General features: G+C 39.9%; 1 protein-coding gene and 14 non-coding genes across 15 annotated transcripts in view; 1 reads left to right on the top strand and 14 right to left on the bottom strand.

The window, feature by feature from the left end:
• Positions 1 to 14823, top strand: part of LOC150109095 (uncharacterized) — an 88762-nt gene that overhangs the window by 37798 nt on the left and 36141 nt on the right. The window lies entirely within an intron of this gene.
• TRNAD-GUC (transfer RNA aspartic acid (anticodon GUC)) lies at positions 394 to 465 on the bottom strand. The gene has a single exon. It is a non-coding gene; the product is annotated as a tRNA-Asp (tRNA).
• TRNAD-GUC (transfer RNA aspartic acid (anticodon GUC)) lies at positions 743 to 814 on the bottom strand. Its single transcript has one exon. It is a non-coding gene; the product is annotated as a tRNA-Asp (tRNA).
• TRNAD-GUC (transfer RNA aspartic acid (anticodon GUC)) lies at positions 918 to 989 on the bottom strand. The gene has a single exon. It is a non-coding gene; the product is annotated as a tRNA-Asp (tRNA).
• TRNAD-GUC (transfer RNA aspartic acid (anticodon GUC)) lies at positions 7164 to 7235 on the bottom strand. Its single transcript has one exon. It is a non-coding gene; the product is annotated as a tRNA-Asp (tRNA).
• Positions 9088 to 9159, bottom strand: TRNAD-GUC (transfer RNA aspartic acid (anticodon GUC)). Its single transcript has one exon. It is a non-coding gene; the product is annotated as a tRNA-Asp (tRNA).
• On the bottom strand, positions 9263 to 9334 carry TRNAD-GUC (transfer RNA aspartic acid (anticodon GUC)). The gene has a single exon. It is a non-coding gene; the product is annotated as a tRNA-Asp (tRNA).
• Positions 10313 to 10384, bottom strand: TRNAD-GUC (transfer RNA aspartic acid (anticodon GUC)). The gene has a single exon. It is a non-coding gene; the product is annotated as a tRNA-Asp (tRNA).
• TRNAD-GUC (transfer RNA aspartic acid (anticodon GUC)) lies at positions 10663 to 10734 on the bottom strand. Its single transcript has one exon. It is a non-coding gene; the product is annotated as a tRNA-Asp (tRNA).
• Positions 11013 to 11084, bottom strand: TRNAD-GUC (transfer RNA aspartic acid (anticodon GUC)). Its single transcript has one exon. It is a non-coding gene; the product is annotated as a tRNA-Asp (tRNA).
• On the bottom strand, positions 11188 to 11259 carry TRNAD-GUC (transfer RNA aspartic acid (anticodon GUC)). The gene has a single exon. It is a non-coding gene; the product is annotated as a tRNA-Asp (tRNA).
• Positions 11363 to 11434, bottom strand: TRNAD-GUC (transfer RNA aspartic acid (anticodon GUC)). The gene has a single exon. It is a non-coding gene; the product is annotated as a tRNA-Asp (tRNA).
• Positions 11538 to 11609, bottom strand: TRNAD-GUC (transfer RNA aspartic acid (anticodon GUC)). Its single transcript has one exon. It is a non-coding gene; the product is annotated as a tRNA-Asp (tRNA).
• TRNAD-GUC (transfer RNA aspartic acid (anticodon GUC)) lies at positions 11713 to 11784 on the bottom strand. The gene has a single exon. It is a non-coding gene; the product is annotated as a tRNA-Asp (tRNA).
• TRNAD-GUC (transfer RNA aspartic acid (anticodon GUC)) lies at positions 11888 to 11959 on the bottom strand. The gene has a single exon. It is a non-coding gene; the product is annotated as a tRNA-Asp (tRNA).

Raw genomic sequence — 14823 nt, 5'->3', positions numbered from 1 at the left:
GCAGCTTGGAGGTCGGGGCAAGGGTCGCGCGGATTACTAACAACAGGGAGCACTAGAAAACACGTCTGCAATCTTCCACTGCGCCACTCTGCTTTATCCACTATACTACCGAGGAACTTGTCATGTAACAAAAAACGAAGCAATTCCGCCAAGTTCAAAGTATGCTGGAAAGAAAAAAGTTGTTGAAATGATCGGAGTTTTTAGTAAAAAAGAAATCTCTCCCCGGAGGGGAATCGAACCCCGGTCTCCCGCGTGACAGGCGGGGATACTATCCACTATACTACCGAGGAACTTGTCATGTAACAAAAAACGAAGCAATTCCGCCAAGTTCAAAGTATGCTGCAAAGAAAAAAGTTGTTGAAATGATCGGAGTTTTTAGTAAAAAAGAAATCTCTCCCCGGCGGGGAATCGAACCCCGGTCTCCCGCGTGACAGGCGGGGATACTATCCACTATACTACCGAGGAACTTGTCATGTAACAAAAAACGAAGCAATTCCGCCAAGTTCAAAGTATGCTGCAAAGAAAAAAGTTGTTGAAATGATCGGAGTTTTTAGTAAAAAAGAAATCTCTCCCCGGCGGGGAATCGAACCCCGGTCTCCGCGTGACAGGCGGGGATACTATCCACTATACTACCGAGGAACTTGTCATGTAACAAAAAACGAAGCAATTCCGCCAAGTTCAAAGTATGCTGCAAAGAAAAAAGTTGTTGAAATGATCGGAGTTTTTAGTAAAAAAGAAATCTCTCCCCGGCGGGGAATCGAACCCCGGTCTCCCGCGTGACAGGCGGGGATACTATCCACTATACTACCGAGGAACTTGTCATGTAACAAAAAACGAAGCAATTCCGCCAAGTTCAAAGTATGCTGCAAAGAAAAAAGTTGTTGAAATGATCGGAGTTTTTAGTAAAAAAGAAATCTCTCCCCGGCGGGGAATCGAACCCCGGTCTCCCGCGTGACAGGCGGGGATACTATCCACTATACTACCGAGGAACTTGTCATGTAACAAAAAACGAAGCAATTCCGCCAAGTTCAAAGTATGCTGCAAAGAAAAAAGTTGTTGAAATGATCGGAGTTTTTAGTAAAAAAGAAATCTCTCCCCGGCGGGGAATCGAACCCCGGTCTCCCGCGTGACAGGCGGGGATACTATCCACTATAATATTTTATTAACCATAAAGCATCTACATACATTCCAAATAAATATATATACATTTGTACATAGAATGCTTATTTTGATTGGCATTTTGATTTACATTCTTGGTCTTAATAATATATTATGTACAATTTATTTTTAACATCAGTAATCTGCTCAGTGTCTGCTTCTTCCTACAGTCCTTTTTACATGAGTTGAGCAGTATTTTTCTTTTAATGTAACATAACTTAGCCCTTTGTTATGTTTGACTTGACACTTTTACATTTGGCTGTGAACATTTTGGATTGTACATTATACATTTGGATTATACAGTTTGGATTATACAGATTATAGTTTGGATTATACAGTTTGGATTATACAGATTATAGTTTGGATTATACAGATATAGTTGGGATTATACAGATATAGTTGGGATTATACATTATTAATTTATCATGAAGTGTTAAGCGCTGTTTACATATACCTTATCACTTTCAGATTGCAAATGTCTATATACATATGTAGTATTTGTTTTAACATAGAAGGAGAGGGTTACATTTTGGCAGATATTTGAGTTACCCACCGGATCAGCAAAATGTCATCGACTTCTTCCACTATATAAACCGTCATTGACATTTTTTGATACATAAAACTAAACTACTACCTCTATAATTGTTCAAATATTATGCACAGAATTACAACTAATTATAGCATAAAGCAATTAATGTACAAGTGGTTATACAGCTTAATAAAGAAGTTTACAATATGCTTTTCTTTCGGTTATGTATATTTTATCGTGTATATGTTTTTTTTTTTTTATTTTTTTTTTATTTATTTTTTTTTTTAAATTTATGGTGGGTCCTTTATTTCTATGATTTGCAGTTGTTCTTCGAATTCTGAGATGAGACCTATTTGTCGCCATTGGTGTTTTGTTATTTTGTTTCTGTTTATGGTATCTGTGATTGTTTCTTTTAGTATGTTGTTTATTTTTCTGAGTATGTCTGGTCCTGTTTCCCTTCCGTAAATTTTGTCGCATCTGTATGTCCAAATCGAGTACATGGTTGTTATAATAATGATTGCTTTAGTTGTGCTAATTTTCCCTTCGTGTAACCAGTATAATGTGTGTTCTGTAAAGGGTTGTTTGTGTTTTATGAATGTTTGAACCGTGTTCCATATTCGGGAGGTGTGAGGGCAGTACATCATTAAGTGGTAAAGTGTTTCTGGTTGGGGGCAAAAATGACATCTGGCGGGGCCTTGAAGAGGGATTCCTTTCGCTGTGCACCACATTTTGGTGGGCAAACAAGCGTGGTGTACTTTGTAGTAGAAGGTTTTTAATTTGGGGTTTATGGGCAGATTGAAGGCTTTTTTAAGTGCCTTTGATAGTCTTAGTGTCCCTCTTTCAATCTCCCGGTGTTGTGGTGGTGGTATGACTGTGCGCGTGAGTTTGATATGTGCTGCTTTAGGTCTCATCTTCAAGAATTCGTTTATTCCTACGTATTTGTTAATGAAGTTGTAACCTTCCGCAATCTCGTGGAACATTCTGGGTGTTTTGCCACTCGAGCGCGGAAGGGAACATATTACTTTGTCGGGCATTATCTTCTGCATATAATATATTATATATGCGCTCCACGCTTTTTCCTCTGTGTAAGCTCTCTCTATGATTTTTGCTCTCGCACTTAGAGTTTTTAGGTGTACGTTTATTAAGCCGAGTCCTCCCGCCTCGATGTCATGGAATATTGTGGATCTTCTGATGGGTTCGTATTTGGAACCCCAGATAACTTTGCGCATTCTCTGTGTATTCTGTCTACTGCTTGACCGTTGTAGTTGGTATTGTTCATGAGGTACCATATCTTAGACAGTAGGTATTGATTGCATATTTTAGCTTTACTTGTTAGTGATAGTTGTCTGTGTCTCATCTGTGTAATTTTCTTGGTTATTTTTGTATGTGCAAGCTCCCATTGTGTGTTGTGTTGGATTTGTTCTCCTATGACGATCCCCAGTAGTGGTAGGTGTTTGTCTATTTTTATGTCGTTCGGCATGGTAGGCCTTTTTACCCACCTGCCGACGAACATCGCTTGGCACTTGTGAAGGTTTACTTTGAGTGCTGACGCTTTTTCAAATTTTTTGAGTATGTTGTATGCGAGTGTGAAGGACTCGGCTGTTGTTACGGTTAGTATTACATCGTCGGCATAGGCGAGCACTTTTGTTTTTCCTTCACCTCCTATGTGAGTGCCCGCTTTGCCGGGATGCTTAGATATTTCTCGTATCACCGGCTCTAAGGCGAGACCAAAGAGGATCATAGAAAGACTGTCTCCTTGTCTGACCGAGCATTTAATTTTGACCGGTGCAGACAGTTTCTTGTTTATGATTAGGCGAGACTCTGCTGTGGTGTAAATATTTGAAATCAGATTCTGAAATTTTTTCCCAAAACCTGCAGCTTTGATGACTTCATGTAGGTAATGATGACTCACTGAGTCAAAGGCCTTTTCAATGTCGAGACCTACCAGTAGACATGGTTGTTGTGTTGCCTGGTACTGCTCGTATATACATCGAATTTGAAGGATATTGTCCTCTATTTTTCGGCCTTTTATTCCGCAGGTTTGGGATTTGGATATGATCTGGTTTATGTGTCTCTGCACTCTTTCGGAAATAATTTTAGTTAAAATTTTTTGGTCTGTATTTAGAAGTGTAATTCCTCTCCATTGTGTCTCTTCGTTGTTTGCTGTGTCTTTCTTTTTGGGAATTAATGCTATGTAGCCGAGGTTGAATTGTTCTGGGATGCTCTCCGAATTGTGTATTTCGGATAGCATTTTCACAAATAGTGTCTCAAACATGGGGTAGTACGCTTTGTAAAACTCCGCAGTGAGGCCGTCGGGTCCTGGGGATTTGTGTAATGATAGGGATTTTATGATTTTTTTGCATTCTGTTGGCGTGATTGGTGAGTCTATGTGTTCTGCTTCCTTGTCTGTGAGTCTTGGTAGTTGTGTCAAGAAGTTTTGTGTTTCTCTTTCGTCATTTTCTTTTTCAGAGAATGTATTCGTGTATTGTGAGTGGAAGAATCGGAGGAGATTTGCATCTCCCTCGATTTCTACCCCCTCGTGTTTTATTTTATTAAATTGAGCTTTCTGCTTTTTTTGCTCTTCAAAGAGCCACGCAGCTTTGGTCCTTCCTTCATCTTGTTCCATTGTTTTTATTTTAGCGCGAACCCAGGCCCCTTCAGCCTCTTTTATTTCAATTTGTTTTAGTTTTGCTCTGAGTGCATTAATGGCTATTTTATTTTCTGGAAGGGTTTTGTCTGTGTTGTATTTCTGCATTAGTTCTTTAATTATGTTTATTTTTTCTTTGTTTGTGTTGTATTTTTTTTGTTTCCCTATCTTTATGGCGGCTTTTTTTACTTGTATTTTAAATTTGTTCCATGCCTCCGTTACATTTGTTATTTTTATTATATTGTCTAGTATTTGTTTAATTTCCAATGTAAATTGATCTGTGTTAATAATGCTGTTATTTAGTTTCCATAGTGGGTAATTTCTGTTAGTGTATATGTTGCTGTCTAAGGTCTCAAGGGACAGTTTAGCCTTGACCAAGTGGTGGTCACTAAAAGTTAGTGGTGCATGGCAAACTTCCTTAACAGTGGACTTTAGATGCTGGCTTATGTATATTCTGTCTAGCCGTGAGGCATTGGTGGGGGAAAAATGTGTGTACTCCCTCCGTGTAGGATATAGTATGCGAAATGTGTCCTTTATATTACATCGTTGTATTATGTGTGTGAAGTTGTTCTTTGTTGAAGTGTTTTTAATTTCCTTGTCTATATTGTTGTTTTCGGTAAAGTTCATGTCCCCGGCTGCTATGATGTTTTTTATGTTTAGCATTTTATTTCCAAGTGTTTCCCAGAAGTGTTTTTTCTTGTTATGATTAGTAGGGCCGTAGATGTTTATTAACGACACTATTTGATCTCCCCAGACCACTTCAACCTCGAGGGCTCTGTGTTCTATTATGGTGCTGTGGGATATGATTTGTATGTTGCTTTTTTTTCTTATGAGGGTTGATAATCCTGCAATGCCATTACCTTGTGCTGGCTCGCCAACGATGTAGTAATGACATTGCAGGCTTCTGTGAAATTTTTTTTCTGTTTCTGAGTCTGTGTTTAGTCTCGTGTCTTGTAGCATTACAATGTCTGTGTGGTTCTGATGTATCATGTTTCTTAATAATTTCTGTGACTGCTGACTGTTTAGACCATTGCAATTAATGCTCACTATATTAATTGGTTTCTTCATAATTTTTGAAATCAGCAGTTCTTTCCTCTCTGAGTTTTTACTTTATCTTTTTCTCTTTTTGCTTTTACATTAGGTGTAAATTTCATTTTGTTCCTTCTATGTGGGGTGAAAGCACTTGGACTTTTTCCATTTCCACCCAGATTTTCTGGACTTATAGTAAGCTCCTCTTTATCATTCTTCTTGACAAATTCTTTTTTTCCTGCCATGTCTTCTCTGCAGTTTTGTTTCTGAGAGGTTATGCAAGATGTTTCGGCTTCTTGCAGTTCATCTTTTCCGGCATTTTTTTTTTCTTCTGTAATGTCCTCTCTACATATATTTTCTTCAGAGGTTACACATGGTGTTCCCTCTTCTTGCTGCTTATTTGGGAGTATTTTTTTGCTAGTATCTTCGGATGTATTTTTTTCGTTTAGTTTCTTCAGTTGCATGTCTTCTAAGTTGTTCTCTTGAACATCGTCTGCTTTTTCCAGCTCATTTTGTGTGCTTGGCTGGTCTGCAGCCGTTCGTTTGGCTAACATCGATGCGTATGTCTGCCCAGGACATTCTTTCATGTTATGGCCTATTCGGTTACACTGCTCGCATTTCGGAGCACTGCATTCTTTCCTTAAGTGACCAATTTTCCTGCAGCGAAAGCATGCAGGGGGACGTCCTGGGATGATTACTATTCCCGTCATTTTTTGAACTTTAATGACATACGGTATTTCTTCAGTTTTGGCGCCTTCGTTCAAGGTGATGGTTACTTTTCTTTTGTTAGAAAGGACATGTGCCCACTCTTTGTCCCTGGTGTTACTGGTGACTTGTTCAATGCATTCGATTTTTCCAAATTTTTCGAAGTGCATTGACACCAGTCTGTTTGGGATTTGGGGGGGTAACCAGTGTATAATAATATCTACCTTACGATTTTTAGATATTGGCAGGATTTTGCATTTACGTTTACATACATCCAATTCTTTAAGATTTACAAACGTTTCTTTCACAGCAATGGACTTAAAGGAAATAAGGAAAATATAATTATATTTGAGGACACCGAGGTGCCAGACATCTGAACCTCTTACCTTGGATTTGAGGCTTTCGATGATGTCTTCCTCGGTGTACGGAGCTCCAGCTGGGTCGCACTGTAAGATGCAGGCCTTACTCCAGTCCAATTCCTCTGGCAGGTTTATTGAAGATATGATGTCTACATTGGTATCCATGGAAGAAACTGTAGCGTTTCCCGATAAATTATTTTTCGATCCGTTTACTTTGGTGGAGTTCTCTTGACGAACGGCCAGACTAGGGACGGTCGGATTACTTGACGATGTTCCCGAGACAGTAGCCATTTTCACGGAAAGCATTTAGCAATCGTAGGCGAGGGCACTGCTAATCGCCTTGCGACGCTCTTAATTCTTCAACAAAGCACTAAACACTATGGACGCGGAGCACAATAAAACACGTCTGTTCTGGTCAGAGTCCAAGCAAAAAGTCCTCACCACTATACTACCGAGGAACTTGTCATGTAACAAAAAACGAAGCAATTCCGCCAAGTTCAAAGTATGCTGCAAAGAAAAAAGTTGTTGAAATGATCGGAGTTTTTAGTAAAAAAGAAATCTCTCCACGGCGGGGAATCGAACCCCGTTCTCCCGCGTGACAGGCGGGGATACTATCCACTATACTACCGAGGAACTTATCATGTAACAAAAAACGAAGCAATTCCGCCAAGTTCAAAGTATGCTGCAAAGAAAAAAGTTGTTGAAATGATCGGAGTTTTTAGTAAAAAAGAAATCTCTCCCCGGCGGGGAATCGAACCCCGGTCTCCCGCGTGACAGGCGGGGATACTATCCACTATACTACCGAGGAACTTGTCATGTAACAAAAAACGAAGCAATTCCGCCAAGTTCAAAGTATGCTGCAAAGAAAAAAGTTGTTGAAATGATCGGAGTGTTTAGTAAAAAAAAATCTCTCCCCGGCGGGGAATCGAACCCTGGTCTCCCGCGTGACAGGCTTGGGATACTATCCACTATACTACCGAGGAACTTGTCATGTAACAAAAAACGAAGCAATTCCGCCAAGTTCAAAGTATGCTGCAAAGAAAAAAGTTGTCGAAATGATCGGAGTTTTTAGTAAAAAAGAAATCTCTCCCCGGCGGGGAATCGAACCCCGGTCTCACGCGTGACAGGCGAGGATACTATCCACTATACTACCGAGGAACTTGTCATGTAACAAAAAACGAAGCAATTCCGCCAAGTTCAAAGTATGCTGTAAAGAAAAAAGTTGTTGAAATGATCGGAGTTTTTAGTAAAAAAGAAATCTCTCCCCGGCGGGGAATCGAACCCCGGTCTCCGCATGACAGGCGGGGATACTATCCACTATACTACTGAGGAACTTGTCATGTAACAAAAAACGAAGCAATTCCGCCAAGTTCAAAGTATGCTGCAAAGAAAAAAGTTGTTGAAATGATCGGAGTTTTTAGTAAAAAAGAAATCTCTCCTCGGCGGGGAATCGAAACACGGTCTCCCGCGTGACAGGCGGGGATACTATCCACTATACTACCGAGGAACTTGTCATGTAACAAAAAACGAAGCAATTCCGCCAAGTTCAAAGTATGCTGCAAAGAAAAAAGTTGTTGAAATGATCGGAGTTTTTAGTAAAAAAGAAATCTCTCCCCGGCGGGGAATCGAACCCCGGTCTCACGCGTGACAGGCGGGGATACTATCCACTATACTACCGAGGAACTTGTCATGTAACAAAAAACGAAGCAATTCCGCCAAGTTCAAAGTATGCTGCAAAGAAAAAAGTTGTTGAAATGATCGGAGTTTTTAGTAAAAAAGAAATCTCTCCCCGGCGGGGAATCGAAACCCGGTCTCCCGCGTAACAGGAGGGGATACTATCCACTATACTACCGAGGAACTTGTCATGTAACAAAAAACGAAGCAATTCTGCCAAGTTCAAAGTATGCTGCATAGAAAAAAGTTGTTGAAATGATCGGAGTTTTTAGTAAAAAAGAAATCTCTCCCCGGCGGGGAATCGAACCCCGGTCTCCCGCGTGACAGGCAGGGATACTATCCACTATACTACCGAGGAACTTGTCATGTAACAAAAAACGAAGCAATTCCGCCAAGTTCAAAGTATGCTGCAAAGAAATAAGTTGTTGAAATGATCGGAGTTTTTAGTAAAAAAGAAATCTCTCCCCGGCGGGGAATCGAACCCCGGTCTCACGCGTGACAGGCGGGGATACTATCCACTATACTACCTAGGAACTTGTCATGTAACAAAAAACGAAGCAATTCCGCCAAGTTCAAAGTATGCTGCAAAGAAAAAAGTTGTTGAAATGATCGGAGTTTTTAGTAAAAAAGAAATCTCTCCCCGGCGGGGAATCGAACCCCGGTCTCCCGCGTGACAGGCGGGGATACTATCCACTATACTACCAAGGAACTTGTCATGTAACAAAAAACGAAGCAATTCCGCCAAGTTCAAAGTATGCTGCAAAGAAAAAAGTTGTTGAAATGATCGGAGTTTTTAGTAAAAAAGAAATCTCTCCCCGGCGGGGAAACGAACCCCGGTCTCCCGCGTGACAGGCGGGGATACTATCCACTATACTACCGAGGAACTTGTCATGTAACAAAAAACGAAGCAATTCCGCCAAGTTCAAAGTATGCTGCAAAGAAAAAAGTTGTTGAAATGATCGGAGTTTTTAGTAAAAAAGAAATCTCTCCCCGGCGGGGAATCGAACCCCGGTCTCCCGCGTGACAGGCGGGGATACTATCCACTATACTACCGAGGAACTTGTCATGTAACAAAAAACGAAGCAATTCCGCCAAGTTCAAAGTATGCTGCAAAGAAAAAAGTTGTTGAAATGATCGGAGTTTTTAGTAAAAAAGAAATCTCTCCCCGGCGGGGAATCGAACCCCGGTCTCCCGCGTGACAGGCGGGGATACTATCCACTATACTACCGAGGAACTTGTCATGTAACAAAAAATGAAGCAATTCCGCCAAGTTCAAAGTATGCTGCAAAGAAAAAAGTTGTTGAAATGATCGGAGTTTTTAGTAAAAAAGAAATCTCTCCCCGGCGGGGAATCGAACCCCGGTCTCCGGCGTGACAGGCGGGGATACTATCCACTATACTACCGAGGAACTTGTCATCTAACAAAAAACGAAGCAATTCCGCCAAGTTCAAAGTATGCTGCAAAGAAAAAAGTTGTTGAAATGATCGGAGTTTTTAGTAAAAAAGAAATCTCTCCCCGGCGGGGAATCGAAACCCGGTTTCCCGCGTGACAGGAGGGGATACTATCCACTATACTACCGAGGAACTTGTCATGTAACAAAAAACGAAGCAATTCTGCCAAGTTCAAAGTATGCTGCATAGAAAAAAGTTGTTGAAATGATCGGAGTTTTTAGTAAAAATGAAATCTCTCCCCGGCGGGGAATCGAACCCCGGTCTCCCGCGTGACAGGCAGGGATACTATCCACTATACTACCGAGGAACTTGTCATGTAACAAAAAACGAAGCAATTCCGCCAAGTTCAAAGTATGCTGCAAAGAAATAAGTTGTTGAAATGATCGGAGTTTTTAGTAAAAAAGAAATCTCTCCCCGGCGGGGAATCGAACCCCGGTCTCACGCGTGACAGGCGGGGATACTATCCACTATACTACCGAGGAACTTGTCATGTAACAAAAAACGAAGCAATTCCGCCAAGTTCAAAGTATGCTGCAAAGAAAAAAGTTGTTGAAATGATCGGAGTTTTTAGTAAAAAAGAAATCTCTCCCCGGCGGGGAATCGAACCCCGGTCTCCCTCCTGACAGGCGGGGATACTATCCACTATACTACCGAGGAACTTGTCATGTAACAAAAAACGAAGCAATTCCGCCAAGTTCAAAGTATGCTGCAAAGAAAAAAGTTGTTGAAATGATCGGAGTTTTTAGTAAAAAAGAAATCTCTCCCCGGCGGGGAATCGAACCCCGGTCTCCCGCGTGACAGGCGGGGATACTATCCACTATACTACCGAGGAACTTGTCATGTAACAAAAAACGAAGCAATTCCGCCAAGTTCAAAGTATGCTGCAAAGAAAAAAGTTGTTGAAATGATCGGAGTTTTTAGTAAAAAAGAAATCTCTCCCCGGCGGGGAATCGAACCTCGGTCTCCCGCGTGACAGGCGGGGATACTATCCACTATACTACCGAGGAACTTGTCATGTAACAAAAAACGAAGCAATTCCGCCAAGTTCAAAGTATGCTGGAAAGAAAAAAGTTGTTGAAATGATCGGAGTTTTTAGTAAAAAAGAAATCTCTCCCCGGCGGGGAATCGAACCCCGGTCTCCCGCGTGACAGGCGGGGATACTATCCACTATACTACCGAGGAACTTGTCATGTAACAAAAAACGAAGGAATTCCGCCAAGTTCAAAGTATGCTGCAAAGAAAAAAGTTGTTGAAATGATCGGAGTGTTTAGTAAAAAAGAAATCTCTCCCCGGCGGGGAATCGAACCCCGGTCTCCCGCGTGACAGGCGGGGATACTATCCAGTATACTTCCGAGGAACTTGTCATGTAACAAAAAACGAAACAATTCCACCAAGTTCAAAGTATGCTGCAAAGAAAAAAGTTGTTGAAATGATCGGAGTTTTTAGTAAAATAGAAATCTCTCCCCGGCGGGGAATCGAACCCCGGTCTCCCGCGTGACAGGCGGGGATACTATCCACTATACTACCGAGGAACTTGTCATGTAACAAAAAACGAAGCAATTCCGCCAAGTTCAAAGTATGCTGGAAAGAAAAAAGTTGTTGAAATGATCGGAGTTTTTAGTAAAAAAGAAATCTCTCCCCGGCGGGGAATCGAACCCCGGTCTCCCGCGTGACAGGCGGGGATACTATCCACTATACTACCGAGGAACTTGTCATGTAACAAAAAACGAAGCAATTCCGCCAAGTTCAAAGTATGCTGGAAAGAAAAAAGTTGTTGAAATGATCGGAGATTTTAGTAAAAAAGAAATCTCTCCCCGGCGGGGAATCGAACCCCGGTCTCCCGCGTGACAGGCGGGGATACTATCCACTATACTACCGAGGAACTTGTCATGTAACAAAAAACGAAGCAATTCTGCCAAGTTCAAAGTATGCTGGAAAGAAAAAAGTTGTTGAAATGATCGGAGTTTTTAGTAAAAAAGAAATCTCTCCCCGGCGGGGAATCGAACCCCGGTCTCCCGCGTGACAGGCGGGGATACTATCCACTATACTACCGAGGAACTTGTCATGTAACAAAAAACGAAGCAATTCCGCCAAGTTCAAAGTATGCTGGAAAGAAAAAAGTTGTTGAAATGATCGGAGTTTTTAGTAAAAAAGTAATCTCTCCCCGGCGGGGAATCGAACCCCGGTCTCCCGCGTGACAGGCGGGGATACTATCCACTATACTACCGAGGAACTTGTCATGTAACAAAAAACGAAGCAATTCCGCCAAGTTCAAAGTATGCTGGAAAGAAAAAAGTTGTTGAAATGATCGGAGTTTTTAGTAAAAAAGAAATCTCTCCCCGGCGGGGAATCGAACCCCGGTCTCCCGCGTGACAGGCGGGGATACTATCCACTATACTACCGAGGAACTTGTCATGTAACAAAAAACGAAGCAATTCCGCCAAGTTCAAAGTATGCTGCAAAGAAAAAAGTTGTTGAAATGATCGGAGTTTTTAGTAATTTCTGTCATGCTGATTTTTCAAAAGACTGATATGTTAACAGAACTTAACGGTATATGTTAACATATGTACATGGATTTTGTCTACATATATATAAAAATATACATATATACTATCATTTATAGATATATTTTCATCCTATATCATAGTTTGCAATTTGGTTAATATACTATTAGTTCAACTATACATATATACAGTCAGATATAGATATATTTTCATACTATATCATAGTTTGCAATTTGCTTAATGTACTATTAGTTCAATTTAATTCAAATACACAGCTTATTTTGGACACAAACAGTGGTTGTTTTTGGAGATACATTTAGAATTACATATATTTTGTTATCATCTCTCTCGCTATACATCGATTGGTCTAACATATGCTGTAGATTTTATAGAACATATTACATTGTAATAATTTGCAATTGACATATATACTTTGGTTTATATACAAGAAAACACACATGTATCTTGGCAATATATGTCTTAAACTACCCATATACAGTATCTGTTGAATGCAATATCTTATAAATATAGTCATCTAATCATTCTTATGTTGCTATTTACTTATTCATGTACTTATATGTATTTACATACAATTAAGTTGCTATTTACATATTCACAATATTTTTATTACATATATACATTTAGGTGTACGTTTATACCCTTATATTTGCTTGGTATCTTTAACATAATTATACCCAATTTAAAAGTACTTTCTACACACACATATATACACACACACACACACACATATATATATATATATATATATATATATATATATATATACACATACACACATATACATATATATATGTATGTTTATTTACCTAGTTTGTAGCTTTGAAATTTTTTTTTTTTTCACAGAAATTATTAAGAAACATGATACATCAGAACCACACAGACATTGTAATGCTACAAGACACGAGACTAAACACAGACTCAGAAACAGAAAAAAAAATTTCACAGAAGCCTGCAATGTCATTACTACATCGTTGGCGAGCCAGCACAAGGTAACGGCATTGCAGGATTATCAACCCTCATAAGAAAAAAAAGCAACATACAAATCATATCCCACAGCACCATAATAGAACACAGAGCCCTCGAGGTTGAAGTGGTCTGGGGAGATCAAATAGTGTCGTTAATAAACATCTACGGCCCTACCAATCATAACAACAAAAAACACTTCTGGGAAACACTTGGAAATAAAATGCTAAACATAAAAAACATCATAGCAGCCGGGGACATGAACTTTACTGAAAACAACAATATAGACAAGGAAATTAAAAACACTTCAACAAAGAACAACTTCACACACATAATACAACGATGTAATATAAAGGACACATTTCGAATACTATATCCTACACGGAGGGAGTACACAAATTTTTCCCCCACCAATGCCTCACGGCTAGACAGAATATACATAAGCCAGCATCTAAAGTCCACTGTTAAGGAAGTTTGTCATGCACCACTAACTTTTAGTGACCACCACTTGGTCAAGGCTAAACTGTCCCTTGAGACCTTAGACAGCAACATATACACTAACAGAACCTACCCACTATGGAAACTAAATAACAGCATTATTAACACAGATCAATTTACATCGGAAATTAAACAAATACTAGACAACATAAAAAAAATAACAAATGTAACGGAGGCATGGAACAAATTTAAAATACAAGTAAAAAAAGCCGCCATAAAGATAGGGAAACAAAAAAAATACAACACAAACAAAGAAAAAATAAACATAATTAAAGAACTAATGCAGAAATACAACACAGACAGAACCCTTCCAGAAAATAAAATAGCCATTAATGCACTCAAAGCAAAACTAAAACAAATTGAAATAAAAGAGGCTGAAGGGGCCTGGGTTCGCGCTAAAATAAAAACAATGGAACAAGATGAAATAAGGACCAAAGCTGCATGGCTCTTTGAAGAGCAAAAAAAAGCAGAAAGCTCAATTTAATAAAATAAAGCACGAAGGGATAGAAATCGAGGGAGATGCAAATCTCCTCCGATTCTTCCACTCAAAATACACGAATACATTCTCTGGAAAAGAAAATGACGAAACAGAAACACAAAACTTCTTGACACAACTACCAAGACTCACAGACATGGAAGCAGAACACATAGACTCACCAATCACGCCAACAGAATGCAAGAAAATCATAAAATCCCTATCATTACACAAATCCCCAGGACCCGACGGCCTCACTGCGGAGTTTTACAAAGCGTACTACCCCATGTTTGAGACACTATTTGTGAAAATGCTATCCGAAATACATAATTCGGAGAGCATCCCAGAACAGTTCAACCTCGGCTACATAGCATTAATTCCCAAAAAGAAAGACACGGCAAACAACGAAGAGACACAATGGAGAGGAATTACACTTCTCAATACAGACCAAAAAATTTTAACTAAAATTATTTCCGAAAGAGTGCAGAGACACATAAACCAGATCATATCCAAATCCCAAACCTGCGGAATAAAAGGCCGAAAAATAGAGGACAACATCCTTCAAATTCGATGTATATACGAGCACTACCAGGCAACACAACAACCATGTCTACTGGTAGGTCTCGACATTGAAAAGGCCTTTGACTCAGTGAGTCATCATTACCTACATGAAGTCATCAAAGCTGCAGGTTTGGGGAAAAAATTTCAGAATCTGATTTCAAATATTTACACCAAAGCAGAGTCTCGCCTAATCATAAACAAGAAACTGTCTGCACCGGTCAAAATTAAATGCTCGGTCAGACAAGGAGA

The sequence above is a fragment of the Typopeltis vanoorti genome, chromosome 2 (genome assembly GCF_054136105.1).
Source record: "Typopeltis vanoorti isolate ZY-2024b chromosome 2, IOZ_Tvanoo_1.0, whole genome shotgun sequence".
Lineage (NCBI taxonomy): Eukaryota > Metazoa > Arthropoda > Arachnida > Uropygi > Thelyphonidae > Typopeltis > Typopeltis vanoorti.
This window is presented reverse-complemented; position numbering and strand designations above follow the sequence as displayed.